General features: G+C 38.6%; 1 non-coding gene across 1 annotated transcript; it reads left to right on the top strand.

Moving 5' to 3' along the window:
* The first annotated feature begins 15,001 nt into the window (after nucleotides 1-15,001).
* On the top strand, nucleotides 15,002-15,073 carry TRNAQ-UUG (transfer RNA glutamine (anticodon UUG)). Its single transcript has one exon. It is a non-coding gene; the product is annotated as a tRNA-Gln (tRNA).
* The last annotated feature ends 4,584 nt before the right edge of the window (nucleotides 15,074-19,657 follow it).

Genomic DNA, 19,657 nt, shown 5'->3' with positions numbered 1-19,657 from the left:
TGCACTCCAGTGTTGTTGCAGAAGTAGTTTTGGATTTGAAACAGTGCACTAAATGACGCGCAACATGCGCCGGCACATGTTGCGCATCATGAGTCTGGAACTTGTCAGAATGGAAACGTAGCTTAACCAGTAAAATCTTGGGGAAGAATCATGTAACCCTACTTTCGTACTTACTTCCGTACATTGTGGCAGATCATTGTTCGATCAGCAGACATGTAGTTCAAGGTTTTGTAGTGACACCTCCTCCCATTCTTCCAAGGCAAAGAGGGATTGCAGCAGAAAGGGGAAGTAACTACGTTCTGTGCTTACGTGTGGCATGTGAAGGGACCTTACGAGTCCACCCGATACTGGCTTTGGTGCCCCTTATCAACTGAAGAGTGGGCCTTGTATAAATCGAATTTCATAACCATGAAACCACGATTAACGTTGCACAATGTTAATGCAAGGAAATAGAATAATTAAAACAGGAACCTTGACCGGCTGTACCCCTCGAGAATTACGCCGATAGATTTCGATCTTTTCTGGAATATAAAATTTGTTTCGGGGCGCGAGAACTACAGACAACAGAGATATTTGATCCCGTGCAAGCAAAAAACCTAACCTAGCCGCCAAACTTAGCACTCCTGACAAAAATGTCCAAATCTAGCCTAACACTACAAAGTTAACAATGTAATTAGATTAACACTATTAAATTTAACACTAACGATAGTTTCGCTTCTATTTTGTTTTCGTACGTTTTCCATTCTTCGTGTTTGATTTGCTTTATTTTATAATAATAACTTTTAATATAAAATAATTAATATTTTGTGTTCATGAAGCGGTAGGCGTGGTTTTGGATTGTCGTGTCCGAGTTCTACGAGTACATTCACTTGAGTGAGGTCTGGTAACAGATACTGACGTACGCAGGATTTTTTTTTTTCGGAGGGTGGTTGGAATCGTAAATTTGGATATTACATACTTGCGTTCTAGGGGGTAGGCGTTACACACTATGAAATATTGATAATTAGAATTTCTAACCATAGTTTCAAAGCTTGATGAAACACAAAAAAAAATTGTAATCGGGGGACATTTTAAGGCATCACTTTGATTCTCAAGTTCTATATTGCTTTCATTTGCTTTTTTTGATTTTCTCAAAATTGCGGGAAGAGTTGTAGCCCCATCAGTTCCCCTCTGCGTGCTAAAAACAACCGAAAACGTTCATTAGAAACAATCTTTGTAAACCATTCAAAAACGTTCACTTTCTATAGTGGCCATGCAGAAGGTTAAGGGTACCTAGCAAAAAATACTTGCAATGTAACGAATACGGTGCAGTCAACGGCAAAGATAATGGTAGGTAAATTGCCCACCGCTATTTTCATTACTTTTTTATTCAACATCCTGTGTTGTTTTAAAGAATGAAAGTACAAGCGGGCATTGCCCTCTGCATATTGATGTCATTATTTCAATTCATGGCCCAAGTTCCTTTTGTTTTATCGCGATTTCATCATGCTATGAATGCAATTTTTACATGGTTCGATTTCGATGTACGTTTGTTAACACATACTGCGGAGTTTTAGCTATTACTTAAGGTTTTGTTCAATATATGCTTTCGTGGTTAGGTTTGGATCCCTTAGCATTAAAATAAAGTCCCTAAATGCATTCTACTAAGGTTCCGATGTACTTCTACATTCATTCCCACGCTTCTACGATATTTACTGTAACTTGTGGACTGAGAATATCTTGTATATAAGTTAATTTTCAAGTTGCTTTTTTTCAACATAAATAACTTTTTTTCGAGTCCAAACAGTGCTCATTACTTTAAAGAAGGTTCAAATTTCGTGTGACAATGATTTCCAAAATTCTACGATAATTAGCCTTTGTGCTAGAAGGAATCATAAAACAATAGGAACCGTTACCCAATTCATATACATCACACTGTGTAATACAGACCGAATGAAAATGGTGATGGACAATTCTTCTACTGTTTCTTTTGAAGTTGGATGTACTCGTGTACAAGTAGAAAGACTGATACTTTTGAACTCCCGCTAAAACATAGACTCTTACTCAACCTCCAAACTCGTTACGTACAAACTAGTGTTAGAATTGAAGTTTTCTTTGCTCAAAAACGTTTTTTCTACACTGCACAAACAAATAATACCCCTCCTCCACTGACTTATGCACGAGTCATTCCATCACAATGCTAATGGTGTTTCATATTAAGAACATTTTGCACCCTGGATATGAAAGCAGCGATCTTCATGAAAACTTTCATTATACTTCTGAACTCCATTATTTTAAAAATCCATGTGTTTCAATATTACAAATTGAACAATTATTAGAAGTTAGATCCTGTAATGGCTGTAGTACGAAACCAACCGTTTCAGAGATTTCTTTTACTTCGATATCCTTATCGTCGTCATAAATCTATTCAATTACAACAGCTATGTATGTCAAATATACACTTGTGCTTGTATCTACGTGTAGCAATACATGATGAGAGAATGTTCAGTAATTCCACCCCACACATGTAACTTAGTGATGAACAGTTAACCTAGAGCATAGTAACAAACTCACAAAAAAGTATAACTGAATAGGTATGTAAATACTTACGTTTTGAATCTTCGAGGCAATTTTTCTCTGCAGCCTTAGTCATATTGCACGAAATCGTTACAACAGTAAACGTTTTTAAACTTTAGAACACAGCAGGATCTATGTGAACGGAAATGTAACGTTAAAACTCCATCAGAACCCACTGAAATACACACTTTGTACTTAAAGCAGAATTCCAATCAGCCAAGGTACCTTTATAAGGTAGGCCATTCCCGAGGTTCCGAGATTTTCTCCCATGATTCTGTGCGCGCTATGACGTCTTTAAGAGGACAGAATGGAACTTAATTCGTTATCCTATACGGAAGCTTGAGATAAATGGGTCGATTATTTACTTATACACACTTTTTCTTGAATGTCGGTAGAATGAGAACAAATCAACCTGTTTGTGCTCTTGCCACGTGCAATAATAATAGAAGAAAATCGCCTGGAATAAAGTGATCATCGCTTCCCAAAAAGTTGCTGTAGCATAATTGATTCAATTTGTTCCTCCAAATTTCGGACTTCCTCAGTGGTGCAACCACAGGGGAGGGCAGGGGCATGTCCCCCAACCTTCGACGGAAGTCAATTCTAGGGGGGGCAAACATTGATGGCCAAAAGCACCTGCAGGGGGCACAGAGGAGAAATTGCCCCCTTCTATTTCTAATTTTATACAAATAAAAATACATTTCGTAAAATTTTCTTGGTCGCTTTGCTTGTAGTGCCAGCTTTTCTCAGTCTCGTCAAGTTCAGAGACGTAGCTAGGGGGCGTCGGGAGTCGGCCATGGGCGCCAAATAATCTAATTTAAAAAAATGTGAAAGAGAGAATGCCTTGGAGCCATGTGATATTATTTGTTCCTTATTAAATCAATATTGTTTTAAATTGCAAAAATTGGATCAAAAAATTTTCTTTCTCGCTTCGCTCGCAATATAATTGTTTTTTGTAATGTGATGTATTTAAATAATATGTTTTGTATATATGTAAGGAAAAAAACTTTGAATACGTACATAATTTAGTGTTAGCATCTTGCATATGTATTTTCTTATTTTATGTCGCTCCATGTTGCATATGTGTAAAACATATGAAAGTTATACATGTTATATGTACAAAAAAATATCTTAGGCATGCATTTATCATTCATTTTCTGCCATTCAAAAATACAGTTTGTGTGCTTGTTTTCAATTATTACCTAATGTAAAATTTCTGGTGTTGAAAAAATATTTCAAATCGTTTGTTCCAAATAAATGCTTTAGCACAGACATCTACCTCCCTTTTGCGTAATTTATGAGGATAATAACGTCTTTGATACTACTACTACTGCCACTAGTAATAATAATGCCATTATTAATGTTATTATTATTACTATTATTATTATTATTATTGGTACGTTTATCCTGGTACTTTCTCCCTCCAGATAAAAATTCGTGGTTGCGCCTGTGGCCTTACTTCCACACTCGCCTTCCGTATCATCACGTATGCAACTTTCAAAAACCTTTACACAATCGGAACTCAGTTTCTAAGTATTGCTTCATTGAATATTGAGTGCAAGCTAAGATTTATTAGCTTTGAAATTGAAACATCGTCCGCGAAAATAATACTTTGAACATCTCGTAGGTAGCGAACACTAATTAACAATTGCACTGTTACTTTACTTTATGTGCGTTTGTTGAGAAATTGTGCTGAAAATATAATGTACGACTTACAGGACAGGCATTTCTCCCCTGCACACCCTTTCAATCTTCTCGTCAATCAATGAGAAGAGCTGTCATGTAAATAATGACCAAAGAAGCTATTCAATCAGGCCCGTAGCCAGGAATTCTTTGTGGGGGTGGGGGGGAAGGGCGAAGTCAATCCTAGAGGGGGCAAATTTTTAATATATTGTGTCGCATTGGCACATATTATGGTAGGGTACACAGAGGCACTTGCCCCCCTCCCCCAAAAGCTATAAGTAACAGAAAAGGGATAGTATCTTGAAACTGCAACGAACAAAAAAAAAAAAAAAAAAAAAAATAACACTTCGAGCAACATCAAATAGCAATATTTCGATAATGACCTTTCCAGGTTGCCAAAGAATATAAAGTTTAACATAAATAGGCTAGTAGGGACTGTACTGTACCTACTGGATATTGTAATTGCTTGATTTGGTGTTTTAAGTCCACTTTATGCACACTAAGGCTAATTGGAACTGGGCCTACAGTTTAAAGTGGGATCCGAACCATTATGTGCCTTCACCCTACTTGATATTTACAGGTCGATAATGTTAATTGATGACTAACAACAGCTTTGGGCCTCTCTGCAGAACTGATTAAGGAAGCCCTTTATAAATCATGCTTCATAATGATTCCCTCTAGTTTCCAGTATGCAAGATTTTTTACGCACAAAGGAATCTATCGAGAATCCAACAACACCATTGTGTTGTGTTGTTCAAGCAAAATCGGATTAATTACATAATAATGGTTAGGATCTGCACTTTGATGAATTGTGGAAAAAATTGTAATACTTTTTTTGACCTTGCTAAAACATTAAAACATGGGTCCCTTAGTCCACCACGGGCTCTATTTCCTTCAAAGGGGAGACTCTTGTATCACTACAGACAATGTTTGCCTACTGGTTACGTTAACCATTTTGCAAAATATTGTGTGAATTGTATTATATTATAGTTGAAATACATGTTTCGACACCTGACAAAAAATAGGAATCCTTTGATTGACCAATGACTTCTTGGATTACAATGTCATCATTAATATTTGATATTACGTTTCATAGAAAGAAATTGTTTTAATAGGGCGCAAATAATTTTACGGGGGCTCCCAGGTCCGACTCCCGCCGCCCCATATTGCTATGGCTCTGAACTTGGACTATAAGAATAGGAGAAATTGTGAGCGAAGCGAGCAAGATAATTTTACGAAATGTATTTTTATTTGTATAAAATTTTAAATCGAAGGGGGCAATTGCCCCTTGCAAGTACCCTTGACCGTCTGGAAGAAAAATGCAAGGAACACGACCTCCCCGATGGCGCAGTGGTAGCGTCATCGCCTTGAAATCAAGGGGTCCCGGGTTCGATACCCGGTGGAGGCACAAAGTGGTTCGGATCCCACTTTAAACTGTAGGTCCAGTCCCGATTAGCCTTACTGTGCATAAAGTAGACTTAAGAAACCAACTCAAACCAAACCTACCTGTATTATTAGTAAAACACATTTTATGTGTGTGTTGGATATGGTATGAGATTTAATTAGGAAAAGCGATGGATAATGTAATATTTATACAAAGTAAATGAATGTTCTTACAACAAATGTAACTATTACAGAATAGGAAGCCAGTGCCCAAATTAGCAGTAAGTTGTATTTTTTAATTCCTCGCAGTAGTAAATATTGTTACAAATAAAATCTAAAAATTTAGATTCTCAACTCAGGTGGATAAGAGACCAAATTATAATTCTCAGCTTGCATTTACCTCCGATTATTAGAAGTATCATTCGACCGAAAAGCAATCTCTGACTGTTGGCTGATAAATGCGACGTGCCTAAAATACAGGAAAACGTAACAGCATAATCGTTCCATTATTTTTGTTTTGTATTTGTATTGCTTTTGTTTTATTTCAAGTATAATTTACCTCTTGGCTAATCGCAAAGATGAAAATGAATGGTGAGTAGATGAAATGGATGATCACCAATCCATGTGGATCACAAACAGTACAGAGTACTACACAGATTGTTGGCCCACATGCCAGAACCTAGTAAGCCCGCAAGAATGAAGTTCCTAGGATATATTACCTGGAAGAAATATTGCTATTTGAATGTTTCCCGAAAAGACACCCTTTATACAATAGCCATTATCTAATTCATACGCCGGCTCGGTAGCCGAGGGCGTTAAGTGGTCGACTTTCGATTTCGCCTCCGAAGTTCCCGGTTCAAGTCCCAGTATGGGCATAGGTGTTCTCTGCGAGTCAGGCACATATGCAGGAATTCCTTTCGTGGGGGACTAAACACCATATTTTTTAAGGGGTATAGATAGAACCTCACAATTGTATGTTTAAGGCCAATGGTGGCAATTGGGTTCAAAACGGGAGGGGGGGGGTGCAAGAAAAGTTTACTTTCTCTTCCCTTGGTATGCAAGGGTTAGCATAAAGAGGTCATAGTGTGAAGGCAAAAAAATGGGGAGCAACTATCCCCAAAATCGTCGCCACTGTTCAAGGCTGCCAAATTATTCAGAACGTGAAATCGGAACATTTTTTACCACTCAACTCCTCTGTTTCCATGCATTAACATTGTGTGCCGGAACCATCTCAGTATGTGTGTTTGTCCATTTCTTATCATCAGACATCAAAACATCTATGGCGTCTTCGAGTGTTTTTACGAAGCTGTTACACACGCACGGGATGGACAATCCACTCGACAACGCGAGACTCAAACTGTGGGCTGCGAACTGGACGCAGAAATTTCTCGAATATTTCTCTCTGATTCGAGCTTGAACACCACTACTGTGTCTTGTCCTCCCATGTTTACAGTTCTTATAAAAGCCGAAACTCACCAAATTATTCATATTGAGGCCTAAGCACTCCCAAGTGTTCACAATTGTCTGTCACAACTTCCCCAGTCTTGTCATATATTGGCACAAAACAAAGTAAGTCTTCTCGAATACAGTTCGAAACAATTAATTCACAATGAAAACCATTCCGATCCCAACACATCTAGTGTTTCTTCTCCCAATATGATTAAATGCTTACTCATTTATCTCCAGTGATGTGCCCAAGGGAGGGTTGGTGAGGTCATAACCAGAGCTAGGAATTTTAGGTGCAAAAATTTGCCAATAAAGGTGCAAAAAAGGTGCCAATTTTTGTACAAAAAAGGTGCTAAAATAGGTGCTAATTTTCAGATGTAAAATTTATTGTGAGCAATGCATACATATATGATTCAACTTGTCTGGATAAACACAGAGTATTCTCTGGTTTAAAATCGTTTAATATAACTAAGCAAAGAAAATTCTCTGATACATTAGAAAGCGACATAAAGGAAAACATGCTTCTTACTTGCTTAGAATTAGTCATCTGGAAAACTGTTAAAATAGATTACATTCAAAATTTCTATGTTCTTCTGAGTGAGGCTACATCTGCGGTCACTAAGCAGATACTCGTAAGTTGAAAAAGATCGTTCAACGTCAACAGACACAAGTGGTGCGTATTTTGTTTTCAACCGGTAATCCACATCCTTATTGGTTGCGACTTCTTGAACATCAGGGTTTTTGGCTAAACTTTGTTCCAACTTCTCTTTCCTGACCCCTTGCAGCTCTCGTTGCACATCCATCAATACAGCCCACTATGCTTCCTTTTCAGGATACTGCTCCTCCAGTTTTGTGATTGCAGTAGTAAGGAAAGAGAAGCCATGTTCATCTTGCAATTCCTGTTTAAGTGCAAGTTTTTTGGTTTTTTCTACAGCTGAGGAATCACTAGGCAAAGCATCTAAAAATTTCGATATTGTATGGAAATGATTGCAAATAAACACTGCAGCTTTTAACCATGTACCCCATCTAGTGAGGATAGGAGAAGGTGGTAGTGGAAGTTTCGTAATTTCTACGTACTTCTGTATTCTAGAAGGGGCCTTTTTCAGTTTTTTTCTTAATGCTAGAACCAAATTCGTTCACATATGTTTTAAGAGCTTCACAAACTCGATGCAAAGCATGAACAATACAGGTCACATGTTTTAAGTTAGGATACATATTCTTCAGATTAGAAAATGCAGCTAACATGTAAGATGCTTGGTCTGTAAGAACTAACCACACTCTATCATATTTTACGCCCTCCCGCCACAATACAAAACATGCATCATTGAAACTTTGCATTACACTTGCATTATCTGTTTTGCCGAGAAAATAACTTTTTAAAAGCATGGGTTCCACTTGATGTATATTGAGAGGTGCTACTAAAATGTTCAAAACGTACCTGTTTTGCCTATCTGGGGTTTCATCTAGTATGAAATAGACTGGATGGTCAGCTACTACTTGCCTAATCTGCGAGATTTTAGTTTCATAAAGAGGTTGAAGGTAAGATTTCCTTAAGGTGCTCTCATCTGGAACTGACTTCCCAGTATATTTTTGCAAATATGATTTCATGACAAGATTGTTAAGTTTGGAAAGAGGTATTCCACATGCTATAAATGTCCTTGCTGTCTCACTGAAAATTTCATTTGAATTTCTGGAAGTCTAAGTTGCAAACGCCTCACCAATGAATTGCTGTCGCTTCCCACCTTCACCATCTCGTAGTTCTTTATTCCTGACGTGCTTACCACTTTGTAGATGCTGCACAACCCGAGTGTGTTGGTGTTTGTCATCAACAGCAATTAGAAATATCACAAAGATCACACCTCAGAACAGATCTATCTCTCTGAATGCCATCACCGCTAAACTGTTTAACAATGTCCTGCAGTTTCCCAACATTTACTTTGTTTTGGCATGGTGAACAAGCAAATCCGATGCATCGATCAGTCGATCACAGACTGCAGTTACCTTGCTCGCTGAGACGGGAGAAGGAAACTAAAGCAAAACAGCTTTCCTACAACAATTTGTAAACAATACAGCATAGGACAAGAAGAGCACAACTTCTAGCAAATGTAACGCGTCATTGTTGGCACTGTTTAAAGTCCGTGCACTTACTACATTAACGTCCAAGAACTGAAGAAAGCCGATTCATTGTTGTGCGGTAAACAAGAATCGCGTGCCAAGAAGCTGTGCCTCGAATGTGGCTGGGGTTAAACAACGTGCGAGTTGTATTAAGAAATATGATAAAGATGCAAAAAGGGCGAAAAGGTGCAAAAGGTTCTGAGATTGTGAAAAAGGTGGAAAAGGTTCTGAGATTGCGAAAAAGGTGCAAAAAGGTGCAACCGAAACACCATGAGTAGAGTTTAATAAGTGCTTATTTTGGGGATGGGTCACTTTTTTACCCATTTTCACAAAAAAAAATTTAAGGTGCAGCACCTAAAATTCCTAGCTCTGGTCATAACCCAATTTGACCAAGTATTCCTTAAAAAATTAACGTCAAAGAGAGGAAAAGATGGCAAAATAAGGACTGACCACCAAAAATTGTATGCATAACCCTCCTCTTCTAAAATTCTGGGAAAATTTGGTCCGGGCACAACTAACTCATCACTCAAAACTTTGATTTTCAGTTGATCTGTGCAGCTTATTTCTTTTTTAATTAACCGCTCCAATACCCGTTACTGCTTAAATATTCACTTTAGAGAGAGACCTTCGATATCTTCGGCCCTCGACCCGAACTAGCACTACACTGAGGCTCCGGAAATTCCGCTGTCGTTAATGTCTTCTGCTTTGGACCCGAACTGGAACTAGTAGTAGACTTCGTTACTTTATGGTATTTAGTCCTTTTCATTTTCGAATCACTAGATCTTATAAAGCCACCAATAGACTGTATGAACTATCACACTTACCTTTGAATACTCATTAACCGATTCTGTTGTACAGATCAACCTGGAAATTGAAGCCGCGTATTTTAACCTCATTATATTCTAGAACGTTCCACAGATAAAACGATTCGTTAATGTTGCCAGTAGTTCGACTCCTTCTCTTATTCAAGAACGTTCCCTCTCGCGCTTTTCAGAGATTAAAAAATTACAATGAATCGTCCTACGTGTGCGCTACGTTTGCAGCTTCCAAATGCTGACAAGTCTTTGCATAGTGTTGCGACAACACAGAAAGCGCAAGAAAAGTTTTAATGCAATATTATCAACAACAGGCTTATAGAACATTCTCCGTGTTGCCTTGGTAAGTATTTCTCTCCTTATATATTATCGGCACACTATTCAAGAAAACAAAAACCTAATTTTGACGGATCCTGTGGCTGAGTGGTTAGCACATCGCGCTGCGACGCCAAGGGTCCCGGGTTCGAATCCCGCTCAGCCATGGCTGTATGTGAATGTCCATTTATCATTTTCATCATTTCATCACTCATTCCCATCTTCGTAAATTAGCTAAGAGGAACAAAACGCAAAATAAAATAAATAAAATCAAAAAAAAAAACTAATTTTATGTAGTGTAAACTGAAAAAATTAAGGGGGGCTCCAGCCCCCTGATCCCACCTTGGGTGCGCGCTATTAACAATAACAGGGTTATAGAACATTCTGTGTCTTGGCTCGAAAATTATTTATCTCAAATTATCATCACATTATTTAAGAAGCCATGAACCTAATTTTATGTAGCGTAATTTCCTGAATGGGGTGCTGGAGCCCCCTGATTCCCACGTTGCATACGTGCTTGACTCGATAATTATTTCTCTCCTTAAATTATCGTCACGTTATTTTATTTCACACCACAAGAAACCAAAAACCTCATTTTAACAATTGTAAACCGCAAACTTTCGGAGGGTTCGAGCCCCCTAAGTAGTGTTGCCCACGAGACGAGACTTTAGCCTGTCTCGTCTCGTGGAAATGCTGTGAAATGCTGTCTCGTCTCGAAAATATTCGTTTGTCAAAGGGACACATGATCAATCTCGTCTCGTCTCGAATTTTTAAAAGCCTGTCCCGTCTCGTCCCGTGGGCAACACTACCCCTAAGCTCCCCCTTGGATACGTGCCTGCTGCGAGTGCCCCTTCATCAATTTAAACTAATCATCACTCATCCTGTTCGTCGCGATTAGCCAAAAGTGGAAGAAGACACTAAATAACAAAAACAAATTTATCCTCATCGTGGCGATCAACTGGAGAATCTTAAAAGTAGCGTAAAATTATTAAAGGGAAATTCCAGGACATTCAGTAAAAATTCATATCAGAATATGCCCGGACAAGAACTTTCCTTAGAATTAGACATTTAAAATAAATGCAATAAATTAGCTGGAAAGAAAAGCTGGCAGTGGACTACAGCCTACAGGGACAAGATATCACGCATATAATGTATGAAAAATAAACTATGCATTGTTTCGGAATAAGTGTATTCTTCCATCGCGTATTTGATCTCTTGTTGTCAAATTAAATTAACAGCTTTGGTGTATAATATCAAAAGATGCATGAAAACACAGCGTTTCATGGGCCATCTGCTACATTCTACGCATAGCTTTCTTCCGCTCATGTCCGCTTGGTGACGTCACAAGCTCTAGCCAATAACGTGCAAGTCGCGGAGTGGCCCCCTCTGCCAATCAGCAAAAGAACAGGCACATTCAAACCACATCGCAAACTGGTAAGTTCACAAAACTAGCACTAGAGGGTGGGGCTGTCAAAATCAAGGTTATTATAAGTCAAAATATCGAAATCGCTCGCAAAGAAAAGTAGGAGATGTGAAGTGATCAAACTCAAGGTTACGTTATGTTATGAAGCGTGGTGACAAAGTTCGCCTCTGTGGTTCGCCCGCAGAAGGGGAGTCAGAGGAGGCACTTGATTCCCCCTGAGATATCAAGAAACACTTCAAATGATTCGTATTGTTAGATTATAGCATGAAAACATGGATGAGGGTGCCATACAAAAACACAAATAATTGCGCGTCTACAAAGTGATAGATTTTTATGAAAAGGAATCAAGTTAGATCCATATTATATTTAAATAGTGGACTCAAGTCTGAGCTTGAGAACAACGTCAATGTTTAAAATTCAATTTCATTCTTATGATTTGTAAAAAATAACAATATTAATACAAGGTAAAATGGGAATAAGTTTCTTTTATGACTGAAGGGCTGGATATGAAACCTTACTCTGCCCCTCCGTGCTCGAATAGGAAAGAAATTTCTTGTTTGAGGGGGCGGTGGTTTGCCCACTTTGGGGAAAGTGGGGGATACATGTGGAAAATGCAATTTTCTTAACTGGGGGATACTCTGGAGGATAGTATCCTCCATGTTCCCCCCATTTTCAGCACTGTCACCCCCTCGGATAAATAATTCAGCGGGCGGCCTTGTATGTGACGTCACATTTAGGAGACTATATGAGTCTTGGATTTGGTTAGTTATAATATGTATATCCAAGTTTTCCAGTGGTGCCCATCTCCCCATATCATGTCATAATCCCCATGTACTTATTTATGACAGTGTCTGTACTACTATCCTAGTACTGAAAGTCACTTTTCTTAGTTCTCCTGGTCACTTTACTTCATCTACCCCACCCTAAATTCTTCATTCTATTCATGTAACGGATTTAATATGGTGCACATAGTAGCAAAAGTGACTTGGAACCAGCTGAAGTTAATGAATTACGAGAATACATCCTCATTCCCCCTTCTCCCTGCTTCAACGCACGTATTGCAGCACGGTGTCAAGGCGTAAACTTTTTTTTTACAAATATTCAAGAAAAATATAGGCTATGCATGATGAATCCTATATTATTATAAAAAAACTATGCCCCCCTTCAAATTCTGACAGCGTGCTCCATTATCCCCTTCTGCTGTAGGCACTCCTATTTACTTATTACTTTAGTAGTTTTTCTTGAGCAGGGCTGGTCCTAGGTGGGTACGGGACATACAATACATATACAGGGGGCATATAACAATCTTTTTAGAGGGCCGAAAAACTACGCCATCGGAGAGGCCAAAACAATCCATGAAGTCAGAAAAAAATCAATTGATTTGATTTATTTTGTTTATTTAACTTGCTTTTCCGCCACTTTGGACTAATCGCGAAGATGGAAATGAGTGATGTTATGAAATTGATGAAAGGACACCCACAATGAATGCCCGCCCATATCAAAGCTGGGATTCGAACCCGGATTCGTAGCGTGTTATGCTAAGCCACGGAGGTTGGGACAGGAAAAACAAATTATTTCCTTAATTGGGAGCACCCGAGTCCTATAGGTATATAGACAGAACCAGTGGCGCAACCACAGGGAGGCATTGCCCCCCCCAACCTTGGACGGAAGTTAGTTCTTGGGGGGGGGGCAAACATTGAAGACGAAGTGTACCTGCAGGGGGCAATTACCGCCTACAACTTCAAATTTATGCATATAAAAATACTTTTCATAAAATTTTCTTATTCTTATCAAGTTCAAGAACATAGCTAGGGGGCAGCGGAATTGGGTCATGGGAGCCGAACGATCTAAATTAAAATAAGTTGTAACATTGATTGATTGATTGATTTGTGGTTCTATGTCCACTTTACGCTCAGAAAGGCTTATCGGGACTGGACCTACAGTTTAAATTGGGATCCGAACCACTGTACCATGTGCCTCCATCGGGTATCGAACCCGAAACCCCTTGATCACAAGGTGACGATGTTACCATTACACCATCGGGGAGGCACCAAATTTGTAAAAGAGAGAATGTATTTTCGTCCCGTGAAATTATCTGCGCCCTATTAAATCAATAGAGATTTCAGCCTGCAAAAAAATTGGATCCAAAATTTTTTTGCTCGCTTCGCTCGCAATTTCTCATCTGTAATGCATTGTAAATTACGAGAGACGGGAATAAGACTTGTCTTCATTGTTTTTGTTTTAAATCCATGAACAATAATTTGGAGGAAAGGGAGCGTGCATATTTGAGACAAAATTTATGTAATTTTTGCTGTTGGTTTGTTGTGAGATGGATGAATTAGTTGTGTAATGTATTTAAATAATAATAATAGTTGCATATAATATGTATAAAATAAACTTTGAATACGTACACAATTTAGTATCCACGTTGCTCCATGTTGCATATATGTGAAATAATCGTGCATGTAAGTTATACATGTTAATCTAAAAAAGAATTATATTTGGAATGCATTTATCAAGCATTTTCTGTCTTTCAAAAATAGTTTGTGTGCTTGTTTTCCATTATTAATGTCAAATTGAACGTGTTGAAATAAAATTCAAATCTTTTGTTCGAACACAAATGCTTTAGCACCAACTTCTACACCCTTCTTGCATAATTTACGAGGATAATAACATCTTTGATACTGCTACTACTACTACTAATAATAATAATAATAATGTTGATCCTGGGTTCGAATCCCGGCTTGGGCATGGATGTTTGTGAGTGTCCATTCATCAATTTCATCATATCATCACTCATCCCCATCTTCGCAAATTAGCCAAAAGTGGCACAAGAAGCGAAGTAGAATAAAGCAAATCAATAATAATAATAATAATGTTATAATATTATTAACATTATTATTATTATTAGCATTATCATCATTATTATTGTTATAAAATTATTATTATTACTATTGGCACGTTTATCCAGGGTTTATCCCCCTTCCAGACAAAAATTCGTGGCTGCGTCTCTGGACGGTACACGAAAAATTATTTCTATCTGGCGCGAGGCCTCGGGTGCCCTAGTTGGGCCAGCCAGATCTGTACTGAGACAAGAACCTCACGCCGTCACGGGAGAAGATGTATGCACTGGCAACCCTGCAGCGAGGTGTGCGAAGGTCGTGCACGCGAGACACGATTACGCTGCTTTCACTCACCCGATCCGCGCGCCATCTTCGTGCTGTTGCACGCATTACCTATGTTCCGTTAAAACACACGTCGTTCTCGTGGTTCCATGGTGTAATGGTTAGCACTCTGGACTTTGAATCCAGCGATCCGAGTTCAAATCTCGGTGGAACCTCAATGGTACTTCTTTTTCTCTCCTCTATACACCTATGTTACCACTTCAACACAACATATGTACGTACGTCACTCTATGGCTGATTAAAATGTATGTTGAATTATGACATAACAAACTTCTGGAAAAGTATAACATTCATTCACGTTGCATTCATTCTTGAAGTAGTGTACCTGCACATAGATGCATAGGTGTCGTTAGGGGGGGGAACTTTACTCCGTTTAATAAAAATCTGAATTGGCAAATAATAGTTTCTAAAAACAGCTGCAAAGAGATTCAAAACAAGACTAAGGAAAAGTTTATTTAAACTAGGCGCACACAGGAGATGTGCCCTTAGCTAGAATTGATCTCCGGGGGCGGGGGGGAGGGGCTCCCGGGCTATCACGGTGGCTTTGTAAACCAATTCCATTTTTTAAAAAAATGAAGTATTAAATTAAGGTAAATTATGTGTGTGGGGGGAGAGGTCATTACGTTACAAAAATGTATAAATATCACACAAATACTACATTTTTCTACATCTTTTAAAATATCTCTTGGAGTGTTAATTGACTGGTACTGAAATCATCCCTTACACACTCCATACTGCTTTAGATGATACAGATATTTATATCACACAAAAGAGTGCACAATATTCAATAACAGTGCCTACAGTACATTTCATTTCCGGCCGAATCAGTGAAACTCCCTTTCGTTCCCAAAACTTGTGAGCTGTTAACCTTTTATGCAGATGCGAAGGAAATTTGCATGATGACAGTCACAGATTTCTGAATAAATGGAGGCCGCAACAGGGGCAGTGAAGGTACAGATAAATAAGCTCCCCTACAAAGTCTAGATAATCTTCTACATACTAGCAGCTACTTCGACTTCAGCTCATAAACAATATGAGCGAATGTAATAGCTGCTCTTCATGTTCCGTGCATTTATCCTTAAAGTTGGGAGCTGTCTACATTTTCACTCTTCGCTGCGAACAAATTATACAAAATAGTTTTACCTAATGCCAAGTAGGCTGATGGCAGTGCCAGGGGGGAGGCTGACGGCAGTTCCAGGGGGGGCTCAGCCCCCCCTGGCTCCTGCCTAGCTACGGGCCTGTGTACTCGTAGAATTTTTCAGCAAAAATGCAGGCTCGACCAAGACTCGAACCCGGGTCTCTGGTATCTCCTGCGTGCGCCTAATTTAAAGAAATAACATCTCTACGCTGGGAGGATCCATGCAACGTAGACGTCTACAGTGTTTCAAAGGCACGTTGCAGTAGCTACAGCGCCTTGAATACGTAGTGTGGAAAACGGTGCTGTTCTGGGCTCTCTGGCTGGTTCCACTCAGATATGATACCGCTAGAGGCGCTGGTGTCGGTTTCGCTGCATAGTATTCGTCTGCTTATAATGCAAGTAAATGGGGTTTTCGCTGCAACGTCTGATTTTTTTTACGTGAAGTGAAGCATTTCTATGTATGTGATAATTGCTATGATATTTGGTACAGTGCTCGCGAATATATTAACGAACTTTCTAGACAGTCGATCACGTCCTGTTATCGTTATACTTTCATTAATAATACGGGAGAAAATATGCGCGTGGAATGCTCTTGGTAACTAAATTTTTGTGTATGAATTAGGTTCATTATTATTATTATTGTCATTATCGTCATCATTTATTTTAAAGATATACACACTGAAGCATTTGTATTTCTTTATATTTACTGTCTCTTTTCTTCAGGTTTAAACTAATCGCGGCGATGATGATAATGATGATTGCATGAAACGGAAAGGGAAACCCCACAAAACACTCTTAGTGCCATCGACATGAGTGTAAGGAAACTTTCAGACCAATGGGACAAGCGACACGAGATGTTCACTCTGAGTGACTAGTGACACAGACACTTCCAGACTGTAAAGTAGCATTCATTGTCCATGAGGGTCAGGGACGGCGACAGGGGTGGGCACGGGTGGGCGAGCGCCCACCCAAAAATTCCTGTGCCCACCCGATTGCCCACCCAATCCAATTTAATAAGTACATATACTTGGGGATATGTGAATGACTTAATAAATAAGTGTATTCTGGTGTTCGTAACATGTATATTTTACTTGTGAATATTATCTATGCTAGAAATGTTCACATATTATCAACGCATAAAAAGTCAATTTTGCCATTAGAAAGTGAAAGAGCTATTGAAAAAAATGTGATCAAATTAATGCTTCTATGATTAAAAGCAGCTAGTAGGCTTAGGAGGCTCAAAATTATGCAGGGTATGATCAAGATTAGATCAGAATTTAAGGTGAACTTGAGGACTGCAGCTCCAGGTCTTCACTGGGAAAGACTGCTTTGAAAAGTACCTCATAATAATAAAAAATAGGTACTTCGGATGTGGTAAGGAATACAATAACATACCACAAAATTTAACTTGGCGAGAAGTTATAACTGAAACTGTGTAGAGGGGGTTGGAGTGAGTTCTGAGTGCTGTAAGCTCTGGGCCTCCACATACGTACATAAATTGCGGCCTTGAGTATGATAAAAATAATCTCCAAATGAACAAATAAAAACATCACCTTTGCGTTAATTCCTCCAGCAACACAATAAATTATTTAGACTTTTTAATTATTATTAGAATAATTTAATCAAGAAGACTTAGATGGGAAGGTCATGGAACACGAATGGCAGAGGAAAGAATAGTTTACAGGATTCTTGTTGGGAAACCTGATGGTAAGAGGCCAGTAGGAAGGCCAACAAGAAGATGGAGGGATAACGTTGAGATGGACCTAAGGGAAATTAGCTCTGCATTAAAATTCCAGAAGTGTCCCTTTCTTTATTTCATTACAATTTTTATATACCTGTCATCTTCAAATACCAATATGGTATGTGGAATATCAACTTTATATTCGTTCTATTAATAAGAAGTAATCACAATAATCACTATAATACAGAACTGAATAAATTTTGATAAACCAGTTATGTATGGAAAAATCTGCAAAATTATTCAATTGCTATTGAGTGGCATATCATATTTAGAAGTCCTAGTTCGACACATAAATTTTGCCACATGAATCAGCCAAAAATGTCGACAGAATCTGTAGATGCAGCTGAAGTAAAGAAAAAAGTTATGTCACGAAGTATGTGAGTTTGTTTTTAAGCCCACTTTTATGCTCAGATAGGCTAATCGGGACTAAACCTACAATTTAACGTGTAGTCCGAACCAGTGTGCATTGTGCTTCCACCAGAGGAGGGGGAGTCGAACACAGGACCTCTTCATTATAATGCGACAACGTTATGCCATTGGAGAAAAAATATACAGAAAGAACTCGCAACAAACGTGTCATTTTACCACCACAGAAGATGCGTCTATTTTAAGAGCGTGTATTGCCTGAGACAAATATTTGAGACATTTGGAAAACAACGTCATTGTTTACGGAATTAGCTGCCTTGATCTACGAACACTGTGCAATCAGTGGCGATTTCTCTGGGTGTGTAAGTCGTGTGTCAACGGCCAAAGGAAAAGACATAAAGAGGAAAGTATCTGTACTTTAATAAATTACGATTTTGAGCGTTTTTCTTCAATTGTCAGTCTCGAGCGCCTGGTAGTTTTCGAACGCGCAGTGGTTGTCAGGCAGGCAGATCGGTCCCACACTGCCAGGGCGTTGGAGAGGAAATACAACGTCTTACCACTGCCAAAACATAGGATGACCGCGCATGCGCACCCTGCCACCCACCAGCATGGTTACCTTCTCAAGGCGTTGTATTTGTTTCCAACGATTTGGCTTTCATTCGCCCCGCGTTCCGCGTTGTTTTGCTCGTGATTGTTGTGCATTATTTTTTAAACGTGTGGTGTGAAGTGATGTGATTATTTTAAGATGGAGAAGAGTGAAAGTGTTGTGCAAAAGTATTTAAATATTCCCTCTGTCCCATAATTATAGTCCGGTATGCCAAAATGGTGACTTTTTATTTATGTTCTTTTGGATACTTGATCGGCAAATTTGTACTGATCCTTGAGTAATAACGTTGTATGGTTCATTCCCGTGTTTAATTTTCTTCTTCTGTATACACCAATGTCACAGTTTGCTTATCGGACAATTATTATGGGACAACAAACAAAAGTGTACCGGACAATAATTATGGAACAGAGGGAGTAATTCATTTTCTTCGCTTTCGTATTCAGAGAAGTAACAAGTGATTGACAATGGTGGACCATGTCCGAATCTCACGATGTCAACATGTGTTAAAGGAAAAAGTGGTGCTGGAAAAGGTTTTGAGAGACATTTTCGAAAAGAACTCTATGCAATTTCAGACTGGCTTTGCGGGTGTGATGTGGTGAATAAATTTTACTGTTGGACATGTTTATTATTCTAGACTAAAAAATCATTGATAATATCGGCAACCAGATAACAATTATATTCGCATCATTTGAAAAATTGCAATATTTTGATTTACTAAATCCCACAAATTAAAGAGAAAACTTTCCTCATCATCTCGTACATAAATTGAAGGAAATTTATGGCAGTCTGTTTAATTTAACCAAACTATAGAATGAACTTTGTTTGGTATGCTTCCACTGAAGGGTCAGAGAAAACACCAATTGAGATTGTAAATTATCTACTTACTG

Source organism: Lepisma saccharinum, chromosome 13, assembly GCF_977018435.1.
Source record: "Lepisma saccharinum chromosome 13, izLepSacc3.1, whole genome shotgun sequence".
Lineage (NCBI taxonomy): Eukaryota > Metazoa > Arthropoda > Insecta > Zygentoma > Lepismatidae > Lepisma > Lepisma saccharinum.
The sequence above is the reverse complement of the archived record's forward strand: the minus strand, read 5'-3'. Positions and strand labels throughout refer to the sequence as shown.